Raw genomic sequence first — 16,312 nt, forward strand, 5'->3', positions numbered from 1 at the left:
AAAAGGATTAATGGGGGGGGGGGGGGCGTGAATAGTAATGACCTTGGGAGGGGGCACTAACAAGGAAAGAGTTGTGTAGCACTCTCTGTCTCTCAAAGGGGTGGAAAAACCATTGCAAGGGAGACAGCCTCCCGGGAGAAAAACCCGGCTCGGAGAGAACCAGGCTGAGCCTGGCGAGATTTTCTGCGCGCAAAGAGAGGGTGGAGTGGAGGGAGCCATCTCCTCTCCCACCGCTGGGGTGTGTTTTTACATGTTTTCTCAGCAGCAAGTTCTATAAACAGGTCAGCCCTATGCTGCCAGGGATCTCTGGCTGCCAGTGTAGACGCCTCTCTTCCCCCCTCTCCCTCTCTGCAAGTCAAACGCGCAGGAGATGCGGGTGGGAGTCCGGGCCGGGGGAGGGGCACCACCTTCCACTTCTGACTTGGAGGGTATATCTGCTTTTGAAATAGCTTCTCTTGTCTTCAGAGGGTAAAATATGAGTTCCCCGCATGTCTGAGTCTGGTCTTCTGGTACCTCAAGCAAAATTTGGGGAGGGAAGGGAAGGGAGGCTGTTCTAATTACCTTTGAGCTGAGCGGGGGGTGGGGCGGGGGATTCTGTCTTTTCAGTCCGGTCCTGCTGGGGTGCCCCTGAGTATTATTAAACCCAGACGCTCCGTCCAGAAGTTGGGGCCATGCGGAAAAGATTTACAATTAAGCCAATTGGGGCAGAATACAACCATCCAAAGTTTGCAGGTGTAAATAATGCCTTGCTTTTTTTGGCATTCCAAGCGACTTCATTTCAAAACCCACCCCCCTTCCACCCTACCCACCCATGGCTGGACTCTAGTTCTTTTAGGGGAGAGGGGGAGAGAGAGTAGTAGAGTTAGGATTTTTCTATTAGACAAGTTAAAATATGATGTTGCACTCACTTTTATGTCCCTGTATTAATGTCGTGGATAACCAGGACAGGCTCCTCTATTTCATTTCTCTGTCTAGAATTGAGAACTGTTGGAGTCAATGAAAGGCCTTTTGAGAGTGGGTTATGAATTCTTTCTTTTTTTTTAAGGAATGGAACAGATTTTTATATAACAGATATTAGAGTTGGACTATTTTACAGATTTTTTTTTTTTAGTTGTAGAAATTTGAGTGAGAGAGGATAAGAAAAAAAAAAGGAAATTGCCTTTAGTTGGCATATCAGAATACTGCCTGCCCCAAGCTGCATCTGGGGAAGAGGTGGTCTTTCAGACAGCAGAGCCAGATGCCTTCTAGAGCTTCAGTTTAGATCTTCCTAATATTTGGAGAAGGAAATGGCAACCCACTCCAGTACTCTTGCCTGGGAAATCCCATGAACAGAGGAGCCTGGTGGGGTAGAGTCCATGGTGTCCAAAAGAGTTGGACATGACTTAAGGACTAAACAACAGCGATTGGAGAGCTAGTTAAATGATGTATGGGCCCAACTTCAGGGCTACACTCCATTGCATTATTTAAACATAATAGAACGTGTGTGTGTGCTTCTAGGACGTTCTGTGTGGGTACAAGTGTGTATATGTGGGTAGCCCCACATAGGAAATGTGTAGCCCCAGATAGGAAAGGAAATCTCAGTATTTAAAGATGCTTTGCAATCCACCTCACAGGCAGACTCCCATTTGATCAATATAGACAGAGTTAAATTTGTTTTGCTGCTACGCAGTTACTCCTTTTCTCTTGGAGCAATAGTCTGTTACAAATTACCAGGAAATTGAAGAATGTGTCCCCCACCCCAACTGTTGTTCAGTGTTTTCAGTCTTGCACTAACCCGCTCAATAATATATGTAATGTGTGTATACACAGGCACTTTTCCAAAAAATTAGCGATAACATTCCAGCTGTATGAAGAGTGATGTTTTTTCTCCCTCTGCAAGTGGGACTCAGTCTGTGGCTGAGTTGCCACTCTGGAGACCTATTCCCTGGGGACTGACACCCCCGAGGATCTAGAAGTAGGAGGCTTTCCAGCCCTGGTTGCATGCAAAGGCAGGGAATCAAGGCGCCTGACTCCAGCCAGTATAAGGTCATAGGTGTAGAATTAGGAAGGCAGGACTTAACATGTCCGCAACAAAAAGAGAGAAAGCGTCAACTCAGCCTGGGGTGAAACCCCTGAGCCGGCACAGGAAAAGTTTCTAAGCAGTGGTGGAACAAATACTATTTTTCGCCTCCTCTTTCCTTTCTTTTGTTTTTGTTTTGTTTTGTTTTTCCCTCCTTGAAAGAACTTCCCTGTCCAGTGCATATGTTGGGCATAAATAAAGAGGGGCGGTGGGGGGGTGGTGATTATTAAACGCTGGGTGAACCCGAATCAGCCTTAAGCAATGGCGGGGGGGGGGGAGGTGTGAGGAGGGTAGAAGATAGACATGTCCTAATTTGGAGTGAGAGGGGGTGGATGGAGGAAGGGACCGACTCCAGCTTAGAAACCTCCTCGATCCTTGCGGCTGGAGGGACTCGCCAGGAACCTCTGCCCAGGGTGCCCTTGCCGTCTCACCGCTGGATGGCGCTGAGGGGAGACAGGCTGGCAGGCACTTGTCCTCCTGTGCCCCCGCAAGGCCTGAGCAAATCTCCGCCAATGCGTGGGGTTGGGACCGTGTTTTTGAGCCAGAGCAGTGGCAGTCCTGATGCACCAGGAGGCGGGAGCTATTTTTGGAGTCGGGGGTGGGAAAGGGTCACCCAGAGTCCCACCAGGTCTGGAAGCTGGACAAAGAGAGTATGGGCAAGAATGGGGGTGTGTGAAAAGATGGTTCTCAGGGCAAACTAGTGCTTCATTTCTTGGGTGTCACCTGTTTACCTAGAAAGGTGTGTGTGTAGATGGGGGAATGGACAGGAGGTCAGCTAGATAGGTATGGAGATTTGCAAAGGGTACAGGCTTTGCAGAACCTCATTGTCCAGTGTCACTTTTTGCAAAGGCCAATCTAATGGTCCCCCTCCCCCTGCCACAACCCCCTCTCCCCCCACCCAGGTATGCTCTGTCTAATTGGAGTGGCAGGCCTTCCCGGCTGGAACTGTATCTGGGATTGAGAATCTCAGGGCTGGGGTGCACTCTGATCTCAGGCTCCCTGGGGGCTGGCATGTTGCCAGACTGACCTGAGTCCTCATTTGGGAGTGTCTGTCTAAAGGCACTTAAGACCTCAGGCTGGCTGTTCCGCAGCCAAAGGAGGAACTGCGGGCTACAATTTGGAGAAGAAAAAATTCATGTCGAACTTACTAAGCACTTACTATGCACCAGGCACTGCGTTAGATGCTGCGATCTTGTCAAAAGTTACTTACAGAGCTAGAAAAAAAAAAATACCTTAACCAAAGAAGTTAATCACTCTGGGTGTGTGTTTGTGTGTGAGTCACTCAGCCGTGTCTGACTCTTTTCGACCCCCTTTTGTGCACGGAGTTCTCCAGGCAAGAATACTGGAATGGGTTGCCATTCCCTTCTCCAGGGGATCTTCCTGATCCAGGGATTGAACGTGGGTCTCCTGCATTGCATGCAGCTTCTTCACCCTCTGAGCCACCAGGGAAGCCCAATCACTCTGGGTAAGAGTGTCTAATATCAGTTATCCACCTTGAAAGCTCCTAGAGAGATAAGACTCCTCACATCTCTAGCTCTGTTTGGGAGGTGCTCAATAAATCATCTTTCAATACAGGGACAAAAATGAATGAAGGAAAGGAAAGAAGTCAAACTAAAGGTGATTTTCTGTGCATATGAAAAATAAGTGACCACTTCAAAGAGCACTTTAAAAAAAAGCATCGAATTTGTAAGCTGTTCCCCCAAACAGATCCTGACATGAGACAGTGAAAAGATGGTAGTGGGAAGAGAAATTGGGTGTAATGGATAGAAACACCCACTTGGTCATTCCACAAAATACTGACCGAGACTTCTCTGCCGAGCACCGGAGACACGGGTGAAAACATGGGTCTTCACCAGCTTGATGCTTATGGTCCTGAGTTTTGGTCACTATGGTTTAAAAAAAAAAATTGAGATCATTCCCATTTTAAAGATCAGGAAAGTTGAGGCCGAGGAGAGATGGTGTCGGGAGAGAACTCAAGGTCTTAAAGCAGGAAGGCTGAACTAAAGTTGGCCCTCAGCTCTTCTGTGCTCTAGGGAGGCAGAAGGCTGGGTGATTTTTGCTCCTGGGGAGTGTGGGGGCCCTGGGAACCCCAGCGGTGCTGACAAGTCACCTTGGGCTGGCTTGGGGGGACGACAGAAGTTTACCCCCCTTATGAGGTTGCAAAGACCACCCCAGCTCTGCTTGTCCCACCTTCAACCTTGGAACTATGACGAGGGATCTAACCTCCGAACCTCCCATCCATTGTTTTCCATTTAGCGCGTTCACCTAGCCTAGGACGGAGCAGCTCTGCTGCTTTTTACAGACCAGAATTTGTGGGACAGAAAGCTAGGGAGTCTCGTCCAAGGTCGCCTTGCTAAAGAATGACAGTAAAGAAGACTTTACGACGACCCCTCCCTGCCAGGGTTTTAGGAGTCTGCCCAAACCCCTCTCCTCATTGGTACCCCAATGCCCTGTGCAGTCGGGGCACCTGCGGTGGGTTCATCAAGTGTTGGTTGATTGAATAAACTTAATTCTTATTTGGTTCCTTTGTTTTACAAATTGCACAAACAAAAAAAATGGATCAGTGATCGAATAAAAGGGAGTGGGTTGAGAAGCTCATTCCCCTGACTGGCTGCCTGGTGGTGGGACAGCCTTGGGTCACCGGTGAGCCCTGGCAGCGGTAAGGCCACTTTCCACCAGCTTTACAAAGACGGTTGTGATTTCCTTCGGTCTATATTTTCGTCCTAGACTTCGTTGGGGTGATCGATGGAGGAGACAAGCTGACCCACCGTGAGGTCAATACAATCGATGCAGTCCTCCATGGACGACCTCTTGGAAACCGCTCCAGTGGCTGCGTGCTGGGTTCCACCCAAAAGCTTTCAGGATTTCAGATTTCTTACTCCCGTGCTGAAGTTACCGCACTGGAAGGAGGATGGGGGTAGGTGGGCAGGAAGAAGCCTCCAGCCTCACCTGAGGGAGTCTCTGGGAACTGCGGGTCGGGAGAATCTCTGCTCCCAGGCAGCCGGCCACGCTCTCAGCAAAGTCTGGTAAATTTCGTTCCGGAGCTTCCTGGCCTTGGAATCAGACACCCTCCAACTTATCCTGGCGGGTCGGCTGTCCTTAGCCCTCGGTTCCTCATCTGCGAAATGGGTTTGTTACGAAATACTGTTTATTGAAGAGAATGTCTGTGAAATCCCCTTGGAGGATGATTATGTTCTAAGACCTTTCCCATACTTTGGCTCACCGAATACAACACTCCGAGGAGGCGGGTGTCTTTCACGGATCTCTGTTTCCCAGATGAGAAAATGAGGCATGCAGAAAGATAGAGACTTGACCGAGCTCGGACAGCTGGTGAGCCCCTCCTGGAGCTGAGATTCACCCTAGGGAGGGTCTAACTCCTCGTCTGGCTTTCAACAAGGTCACAGGTGCCGCCTGCGCGTGCACACACACATACACACACACAGTAGGTACACAAGGGCGATCTTTTTCTTTGCCCTTTAGGGAGCACACATTCCATGGAACCCTTTCCCAAGCACATCTGTAAATTGCTTTGATCCGTAGGTCTCTTCCTTCTGGAAACAAATGCAGTGGTGGGGGGGGGGGGGGATGTTCGAGTCTGACAAATCTTCTTAAACTCGGAAATCCAGAGCTTTCAAGACAATTTTTTTTTTTTTTGTACGAAGGAAGGAGGGGTACGTGTGTGTATGTAGAATCAATATGGGCCAGACAGCCTTCACAAAGGGACTCCAGGCGGGCGCCTCGGCCGCACGGCCCCCGCCCCACCGCCCGCGGCGAATTAATTGGGCCCTGAAAGAAGGGGCAACGTAGCTTCCAGTTAATTAGTCAAGAAATGAATCAAGCCCCAGCGGCCTGGCAAAGGCCCCTGGGGCGCGGGTTTTGTGCAAGTCAAATCGGTCGGTGGGGCGCTCCCCTTTGGGTCGGGTGGGGGCGCAGCGGGGAACTAGGCTTGGGCGCCTCTGGCTGCCCCGCGCCCGGCGCCTTGTACCCCGCGCCCCAGAGCAGGCTCCCGCGCCCCCTCGGGCTCTCGCTTTCATCATCTATTTCCTTTTTCCTGACTCCCTCCGTCCGCCTCTCCTTTTCCTTTTCGTCTTTGCCGTAGCCCCTTCTCCCAGAACTTTGCTCGCGGTTTTCCATCCCGTCTCCCAGCTGCGTCTGGCTCCAAACTCTCCGTTTTGGGGCATCTTCCTCTAAAGCCCCTGCCTCCGCCTAGCACATCTGGGGCTGGGTGGTCAGGGAATGGCGCCTGGGATGTGGAGAAACCCGAACTTAGGGGACACAGGGTGGAAATGAGCCCTGGCTTTGGAGCTCTTTGAGGCCTGCTGTGTGTTCCTAGGTACACATTCTTCATCCTTCAACCTAGGATCCAGGTTCCTGGCTCTGGTTAGGAGAACCCTCTGAGATAATGCAGGGCTTTGAAAGGGTTCTATAACTCATGACCCATGTCCCCAGGCGATGAGGACTTAGAATTGAGGCACACCTGCCACATATAAGCAACTGTTGAGCGCCAGCGGTGTGTTTTCCTTACTTTGTTCCTCCACTCCTCCTCCAGACACTCTGGGTAACCCAGGCAGCCAAGATCCCCGGTGTTTTCCATCAAAGCAGCTCTGCTGGAGAGGAGGGAGGGGAGACACAAATCGTTAAACTCAGTTATTTCAAGGTCTTTTTGTGCCATGTACCAGCGGTCTCTCCTGAACTAAAGGGACGGAACTGGGGGCTCAGAGATGTGGACTGATCCTCCTGGAGTCACACAGCAAAGGGGAGGCAAGGCTGAGACTTTCACCTTCAAACAGGCGTTCGGTGCCTTGACACGGTGCTGCCCTTTGAGCCCGCGAAGAGCTCAGGGATCCTCAGAGGTCCTGCTGGCCTGACCTGGGCTCCGAACATTTATGTACAGGAAGAGGTTCGCTAGAATCACCTTGCCTCCTCCAGCTTGGAGCTAAGGCCCGAATCTCTCTCCAATTCTGCATTTCTTTCCCGTCTGTCTTTGTCTTTCGAGCTCAGTCTCTACTTTAGTCTCCCACCCACCAGTCTTTCTCTCTCCCCCTCGACCTGCCTTCGAATGCACAGGGCTGAGGTCAGAATCTCTCCCACTTTCTTCCAAATTATCTAGGTAGTTGCTCACATCTCGCGGCTTGGAGCGGGGTTGACACCCATCTGCCGCCAACCGCCAGGATGGGAGCCACAGACGCAGACTCGCAGACTCGATTCAATTCCATGCCCTCGCGTCTCTGCCGCCCGCCCCCCATCCCCAGGCCCTCCCCAAGCCGCATCCACCCGGTCCTAGGAGAGACCCCAGCGGATGATTCGATGAACGCCTCAGTTCCACACAGGAGCCCCGAACCGCGTTTTTTCTTTCTTCCTTTGCTTGCTATTGACCGACTTTGGCTTCGCTCAAGGCCCCGAGGTGCCTGCGCCGCGCTTGGCTTTGCTTCCTGCCTCTCGAGGCAAGCCGGGGATTGCGGTTTCCTCTCGCCAAGTCCCTGCCAGGCGCGCACGCAGGGGCTTGGCGAGCTTGGCGCGCGCGTTTGGCGCACACTGCTTTGGGCCTCAGTTTCCCCGCCCCTTTCGGATCATACAAGCGCAAGACAAAACGGCTGGGACTGGAAGCATGGCCAGCGGATTGGGTGGTGGCGGGCACCGCAGTTTCTGTGTGGAGTGGAGTTAAGCCTGGAATCACGGCCGCCGCGCCTTTCCTGTTCCTCCTCTCCGCGGACTATTACCCACCTCCACGACCCCAGTCTCCCTCAAGTATCACCAGCAGTCTGGTGGAGCTCGGTTGGCGGCGTAGGGATGCTGGCTACCTCAAGGCGAGGGCGAGCCAGCAGGTGCGGGCAGGGCTGGTTCCCTGCAGTTGCCGGCTCTACAGCCATTACTGGTGGCCTTGGGTACATAGGCGGCCTCGGACAAGCCTCGTTCCATCAAAGTGTTGGCACACACCTCCTACTGAGCTTTAACAGGGGGCCTGTTAGAGCCTTGGAACTTTGGAAGAGTCCCCTAGCTCTTCTGAGCCTCAGTTGCCTCCTCTGAAAAATGGGGAGGATAGGTCCTGCTGCGGAGGACGAAGGCAAGGAGTAAATGAGACCTCTTGTGTACATCACTCAGTCTAACCCCTGGCACATAGTAAGTGCTCATTAAGCATTAGCTGTTTGGGCACCCTAATCTCTCTGTCTCTATGTATCATATAGCTATTTTGATAAAATAGATACACTTAGTATCTACTTAGTATATATGCATTTACTAAATGTATAGACTCAGTGCATACTTAGCATATAACGTGGGTGTGTGCTCAGTCACTTCAGTCCTGTCCGGCTCTTTGCCACTCCATGGAGTGTAGCCTGTCAGGCTCCTCTGTCCTTGGGATTTTTCCTGCAAGGGTACTGGAGTGGATTGCCATGCCCTCCTCCTCAGAATCTTCCCAACCCACGGATCGAACCCCTGTCTCCTGCGTTGCAGGCAGATTCTTTATTACTGAGCCACCAGGGAAGCCCAGTATATCACATATACACTAAAAATACATGCTATGTATGTTTAGAGTATCTTTAAGACATATTCTTCTTTTCTTAGACCACTACCTCTAGGGTATATTAGGCCCTTTCTCTATTAGCATTGCTTTACCCAGTTCTTTAAAAAAAAATTTTTTTTTTTTGGCTACATGACATGGCATGCATAACCTTAGTTCCTCCATCAGGGGTCCAATCTGTGCTCCCTGCTTTGGGAGTGTGGAGTCTTAACCACTGGACTGCCAGGGAAGTCCCTCTTACCTAGTTCTGTTTACCTCTCAGCCTGAAGCCCCATTCCTTGTCCTCTCCCAAGTTGATCCTGTAGTGATCAAGCCTCCCACTCTAGGCTTCATGCCACTGCAGGCTACTTTCTGGAATCCCAGGATCTCAGAACTGCAAGTGACCCCAGAAAGTGTGCTCCCTTCTTGTCCTTGCATGGGAGTTCAGGCCCCAGAGGGGTTTGGAGACCAGGTTCCAATGCCTTTTCAGCCCTGACCATCTCCATCTCCTGACAGGAGAAAAAAGTGTCTCTATCTATCTCTTGGGATCTATTGAGGGAAAAGCACTTGTGGAAAATAAAAGAATATGGTTGGGTGCCTGGAGCATCCTTGGGCAGAGCCCCCAGAGCCAAGAGCTCTGTAAATGAGGAGACGCCTATGTGTGACCTGGGATGGAAGGGGTGCTGGGCCCTTGGGAGGGTTCCTTGATGCCTCCTGGCTCTCAGCACAGCTGTGTGTGGCTGACTCTACTCTCAGGCCCAGACTGCAGCTGCCCGATTGCTGGTCATCAGCAGGAGACCACAGTCCCCTTCCTCGGTCCTCTAGGACATACTGAGACCACTTCTTTTCAGCCTGAGAGTGAATGGTGTAGTGGGGAAGAGAGAGATGAGAAAGGAGAAATGGCAAGATGGAAAAGGAGGATGACTGGGAGTGTGGGGAGAAGTGAGTGAGAGCAAGAGAGAGAAGGGACGCTTGGGGAGCAGGGAGGAAGGAGAAAACAGAGAGAGACAGTCACCTACCCTGAGATGGACAGAAACCCTTCATACCTGGAGAGACTGGGAGAGGCAGAGAGAGAGAGAGAAACTCAAGAGACAAAGAGAGAAGCAACTAAGAGGCGCAGAGAGGGGAAAAAAGAAGGAAGGAGCTTGGAAAGGAGTGTCCCAAAAGAGACAGAAGCAAGCTGGTAGGGAAATGACAGCCCAGGGAGGCCTCAGGCAGCCCAGCCACACCCCCCGGCCCGCCCTCCCGACATGTTACTTAACTTGCCAGGAGATTATCTAGTACAGTATAAATGCCTCCATTAAATCATGATTGAACTCCTCCAACGGAACAATTCCCCAAGTAGCCTCCAGCCCTAGGGGAATATGGTTTTCAAAACCCCTCGAAGCATCAGATACCAGCAATTTAGGAGATAAATTATCATTCACTAGGGGTTTCCAGGGGCCCCCTTACAAGGCCTTTGGGGTGGGGGTGGGGGAGTGTGTGGCTAAGAGCCTCCGTCCGTGCAGGAAAAGACGCCGCATTTCTCTCTTGGCCATCGGATTTGCCTGGAAGCCTCTCTCCTCCCCCAGTGCACAGCCACCCAAACCCACAAGGAAGGTTGGGCCCGTAGGGTCCAAAGTTGGCCAAGAAGACGAAACATTCTGCCGGAGTCCTCCAGATTCCCAGAGTGCATTGGGCGAGATGGAGAGGGGCTGTGCACGCAGTTTCTTAGCTGCTCCCTCTGGAGAGGGATGGATGGAGTGGTGATGGAGAATGTCCCCAGCGACACCTGGGAAAGCAGACTTTCATTCAGCCAGGTGGGGGGAGGGGGGAGCGGTGAGAGACAAGGAGAAGGGTTAGATACTGGAGAAAAGCCTGGTTTTTAAGGCAAAGTCTCCCTACTTCCCCGTCTCATCACTCCAACTAGTTGATCAAATAAAGTAGGGCTCATCTTCCCTCTCACCCCGTGGGTCTTCCTCATTGGTCTCCCAGTGTGCTGATGAAGGTATTTTCAAAGGTAGCAAATAAAAAGATTTCCTTTTTATTCCTCTTCCTCCCAGTGCTTCCACCTCCTCTCCTTGCAAGGCTTGTTTGTTTTGCTTTAACAAACACCTTATAGAGTTTGCTTTAAAGGAGCACTTAAAAAAAAAAATTGTACCCCTAGGGCAGGCCAAGTGTTAACTGCTTGTGTGTGTGTGACTGTGTGTGTGTGTGTGTTTAGGCCTCCTGAGTGGGCTTGTAGTTATAAAGGGGACCTGTTTCAGGTGCAGAAAGCTGGGAGAGGGGAGTGGCAAGGAATGCCTGGACAGATTTACACCTGTCCTTACAGCTGCCATCGACAACACTTACAGCCTCCAGAAATGACCCTTGGTGCCGACTTGTCTGGAAGCCATCAGGGTTAGTTTTGAAGCAGGAGTCTTCAAGTGGACCAGAGGGTAAAGCTCTGCCCAGCCCCTCCCAGCCCGTCTTCTCTGTTGCTGTCCTCAAGTGCTGCCCCTTCCCCTCCTGCCCACCAGCCCCCTCACCCCGCCCCCGCTTTCTCTGTTTCCTCTGTCAGACACATATCATCATTTGACTTTCTGATCCCTTGGTGCTACCGTCTAACGAAGGCGAGGCAGGGTGCAGAGCTTGCAGCCAGCTCATCGTGGCCAGCCCCCTGCATCCCGACAAGGAGCTGGGTCTGGCCCCAGGAATCTGCGCAGGGGGGTGGGGTGGGGATTCCTGACTCTACCTTCCAGCCAGTTTCTGCCCCCTGCCACCAGCCCCACCCCAGCCCACCGGCCAGACAGTTTGAGCGACTGACTGATAATATCCAGACGCCTCTGGAATCCCGCTTGCAGTCCTCCCAGCGCTGCTCGGCCTGGTCTGCAGAAGTGGGGGCAGTGGGCAGCAGGCATTCAGCTGTGACACTTGTTGCCACCTCTCAGAGGCCGCTGAAAGGCCCACTCAGCCGGGCCCTTCAGGACGGGGGACCCTGGAGCCAGGGCACTCAGGAGACATGTTTGACACCCACGCTGGGAACTTTGAGTCCAGTCCCTGACTTTCTCCGGCTGGCCCTGGCCCTGAAGAGGTCTAGGAGGCCGAGAGGGGGGCAGATCACAGGCCATCGGGGTGGGGGGCAGGCAGCGCTGGGTTGAGGGGTGGGGAAGTCCAGCACTTTGCCTGAGAAGTAGCAGGCACTGGGCAAGTACCCAGCCTTGAGTCCCTCACTGGCAAAATTGGGAGGGGTGGAGGAGGGAGATGTGAGAGCATCTTCATGTTTATACATCTTGGTCTCACTTTCACAATGATTTCCTTAACATATATTTCAGGCATCTTCTCACTTTTTTTTTTTTTTTTTTTTTTTTTGGGCCATGCTGTGTGGCTGGTGAAATCTCAGTTCCCCAACCAAGGATTGATCCCAAACCCTCTGCCGTGAAAGCTTAGAGTCTGAAACCACCCAACCACCAGGGAAATCTCCATCTGCTGACTCTTTTGAAACACCTAACTTGCCGAAATTGAAACCTTTATCTGGGTACCGTAAATCAAACTCAAGTCTCACTTCCCAGAAGTAGAATGAAAGTGGCGAGTTGTGGAAAGAAAACAATATGACAAGGCTCCAAGCAGGGCTAATTGTTAGAAGGGTGATCGAGACAGGTAGGTGGGTGCTCATTTGGGGCTGGACTTAGTCTGAAGGTCCAAAAAAGAACTGAAGTGGGGCAGGGGGGAGGGACTTCCGTGCTGATCCAATGGCTAAGAATTTTCACTTTGACTGCAAGGGGCACGGGTTCGATCCCTGGTAGGGGAACTAGGATCTTGCGTGCCACAAGGCACAGCTGAAAAAATAAAACAAAGGAATTGAAAGGGGACTGGCTCTTTTTCTGGGAGATTTAGTCCCATTTAATGCCACTTTAAGCACCCTCCCTTGTACCCTTTTGACATTTTGGAGATGACCACTCTGTGCGCTCTCCTAGCACTTTTTAATGGCACTGAAAGCCAAAGCAGTCTTCTGCTCTGATTTGGGGTTTCTAGATTCTGCTGTTCCATGAGCCTCAGGATCATGGCTCAAGCCCTCCCTTTGTTTTCTCCATCACCACTAACAGCTTCACCACCTTTCTGGGCCATGGACTCCTCAGGCAATCTTGTGAAGCCTGTGGATACTGCCTCAGAATTCTTTTTTCTTTTTACAAGAGATGGGATAACAATTTTGAAGAAAAGAAATATTAAAAATATAAAAGTATTGGGACTTCCCTGGCGGTCCAGTGGCTAAGACTCCACACTTCCAGTGCAGGGGGTTTGGGTTTGATCCCTGGTCAGGGAATTAGATCCCACAAGCTGCAAGCAAGAGTTTGCATGCTGCAACTGAAGTCCCGCATGCTGCAATTAAAGAAACTGCATAAGATCCCATGTGCTCCAACTAAGACACAGTACATCCAAAAAAAAAAGGCATAGTAATATATGTGTACCAAATTCATTAAATCAGACAATCTAGCCATGGTTCTGATACTGTATATTTGAAATCAGGATGAGCAAAAGAACATTTGGGGGTCTCAGTCATGCTTGTAATATGGTGATGAAAATACCTGTGATGCTATTGGTGGCCATATCACAGCCAGTGCGAGTCCTCCTGGGGGCGGTCACCTGGATTCACAATGGAAGAAAATACTAATTTCAGTAAGTCATCCAAGTTCACAGATCCTGGAATTCTCTCTAGGGATACCCCTGGAAGAGTTCATTGGAGGACACCAGGGTAAGAACCCCTGAAGTGCAGAGGGAATAAATTGGGCTCTTGGTCTCTGTGAGGGACAGAAGAAGGTTCTCATGGGAAACAGGCCAGCTTTGAGAGCTGATGCAATCGCCAGATACCACGAGCTCGGGCAGAAAGGAAAGGCATTATCAGCAACATTTCAAGGAATATTTCTCAATAGGCCCAGAGGCGAGAGAGAGGTCTGGCTGGGGACGGTTTGTCTCAGAGAGGGGAATTTTCTCCCCAAAGAGGCCACCGTCAGTGTCCCCATCGTAACACACCCACGCTCCGCCTCTGGGGTGATGTTCTGGGCAACTCTGTAACCTTCAAAACGTCTGCTTTCCTACCTACTTAACGGATCGCTGCCTTTCCCCCTCCACCAACACTGTAATACCCACACAGCTACCTTGCCCCAAAGGATTTGTGGACAGGTCTGACCTTAACATCGGGTAACCCCTTCATAAATGTTAAGACACAGGACTGGTGCATTTTCTGCCTTTAGACAAAGCACTTAGTCAAACCTCTGTGATCAGGGAAGAGAAGTTGCAAATGGCCCCAGGATGGTACTGGTCACCGTCCTTGGCGAAATACAGTTTAAAGAACTCAGAGTTCCTGGGACAAGTACTTGGAGGCCTGTTAGGGGATAACCACAAACCAGAATGCTGGAAACCGTCAAAACACTCTCACGTAAATTGAGTGTAGCTTAACACTGAACAATGTAACCTCAGCAGATCCTGGGGTCCCAGCAAAAAGAGAACAAAAGCATTTATGGACCAGCTACTCTGCGTAAGACCTATGTTCTATTCTTGGCTTGTGTTACCTGAAGGTCTCATTACCAGGTCTAATATTCATTCATTCAACTCATTCCTTCAGTTAGCAAATATTTACCAAGGGTCCACTATGTATGTGTCTCAGGCTAAAGATATAGCAGCAGCCAAGCACATAAAATTGTCCCCGAGGACCTTCTAACAGGAGAGCAAATAATGAGAAACAAAAACAGGGAAAATAAATGTGTGGTAGTGAGGAATCAAATGAAAAACAAACAAAAAATCAGAAAAAGGAGTTGTGAGTGGGGGATGGGGGCTTCATTTTTATTTTAGTTATTTATTAAAAAAAAAAAAAAATCAGCCATGACATGCAGCATGTGGAAAGTGGGATCTTAATTCTCCAACCAGGGATCAAACCCATGGCCCTGCATTGGAAGTGCAGAGTCTTAACCACTGTCAGGGAAAGTCCTTATTATATTTTACTTCTTTTTTAAAATTTTATTTTATTCTTAATTGGAGGATAGTTACAATATTGTGATGGTTTCTGCCATACATTAACGTGAATTAACCACATTTTACTTTTTATTTACTTTTCTTTTTTTGGCTGCAATACGAGGCATGGGTGATCTTAGTTCCTTGAACAGAGATCAAATTTGTGCTTCCCTGCAGTGGAAGTTCAGAGTCCTAATCATTGGACCACCAGGAGAAGTCCTGGGGGCTTCATTTTAAAGGAAGTATGAGAGAGAAGACAGGTGTGGGAGACCCAGCTTTACCTGAACACCTGGTATATCCTGGATTCGGAGCCGGGCACCCTCTACCTGTCATCTCCATCATTCTAGGTCTTTCTTATTTTCATCCCTGTTTTATTGTTGGGGAAGGTGAGGCTCAGAGAGGTTAAGTGACTCACGAAGGCCTGCCTATTGCAGAGTTAGAATTTGAACCCAGGACTCAATTGCTCTTTCTTCTATCTCAGGCTGCCTCAGACACATTCCCGGGAAGACAGAAGAAAGGAAGAAACAGGAAGGTCATGGAGGAGTGGCAGAAGACCAATGAGTAAACTTGACCCTGTGAATCCTCGGCTCTGTTTTCTAAGACTGGGGAAACTGAGGCCCAGACAAGACAAGTAATTGTCCAAGGTCACAGAGGAAAAAAAAAATCCCAATGGCTACATGACTTGGCTCATCAGCACCTGTTCTTCTCTTGGGATCATATGGCAAGTCACTTTGGTGGTCTGGGCCTCAGTTTACTTATCTGTAAAATGGAGCCAAATAGATTAATCACCTGCAGTTGATCAACAAGAAAGACAAGATCCCTCAGGAGAGATAATTTATCCTAATACTTGGCACAGAATTGATAAGCAATAAATATTAGATTTCTTCACTCTTTCTCAACCAACCTGATCCTTGGCACCATTTGGTCCAGAGTAGGGGGTCAAATATCTACTTGTTTTTGTGGTCTGAGTTAGTGATCTCTAAACTTATATATATATATATATTTAAAATTTTTATTGGAGGATAATTGCTTTACAGTATTGTTCTGGTTTCTGTCATACAGCAACGTGAATCAGTCACAGGGATACACATATCCCCCACCTCTGGAACCTCCCTCGCATCTCCCACCCCATCTCACCTCGCTAGCTTGTCACAGAGCGCCGGGTTTGAGCTTCCTGTGTCATATAGCAAATTCCCACTGGCTATCTATTTTATATACGGTAATGTATATGTTTCCATGCTACTCTCTCAATTTGTCCCGCCTTCTCCTTCCCTCGCTGTGTCCAGAAGTCTGTTCCCTATGTCTGTGTCTCCTTTGCTGCCCTGCAAATAGGTTCATCAGTACCATCTTTCTAGATCCCATACACATGCATCCAAATATTTTTAATGAAAATTTTCCAACATAAAAGAATAGAGCGACTGCAGCAGGAATTCCCAAATACCCATCACCAGTTCAATAATGATCAACTCATGGCCTGTCTTGTTTCATTGATATACCCTCCCTGGATTGTTTTAATGCAAATGCAGACACTATATCATTTCATTTCTAAATACTTCAGTATGCAGCTCCAAAAGACAAGAATAAAAAAGTTTTAAAAACAGCCACAAGACTGTTATCACACATGGGCCCCATAAGCAATCACTGGGTTATTTTGTGAAATAACCTGTTAGTACTCAGTGTTCCCCGACCATCTCCATTCTCCTTATTTTTATCGCAGTTGGATGGTTGCCGTTGGGTTCCAGTTGGGTCTACACTGATTTTGATTTTATACCTCTTACATCCACTTC

The 16,312-nt window shown here is 49.6% G+C and overlaps 1 long non-coding RNA gene across 1 annotated transcript; it reads left to right on the top strand.

Moving 5' to 3' along the window:
• The first annotated feature begins 19 nt into the window (after positions 1 to 19).
• On the top strand, positions 20 to 15,419 carry LOC112579922. Its single transcript, XR_006545522.2, has 2 exons — positions 20 to 12,176; positions 15,007 to 15,419. It is a non-coding gene; the product is annotated as an uncharacterized LOC112579922 (long non-coding RNA).
• Positions 15,420 to 16,312: the final 893 nt, after the last annotated feature.

This window comes from Bubalus bubalis, chromosome 17, assembly GCF_019923935.1.
Source record: "Bubalus bubalis isolate 160015118507 breed Murrah chromosome 17, NDDB_SH_1, whole genome shotgun sequence".
NCBI lineage: Eukaryota > Metazoa > Chordata > Mammalia > Artiodactyla > Bovidae > Bubalus > Bubalus bubalis.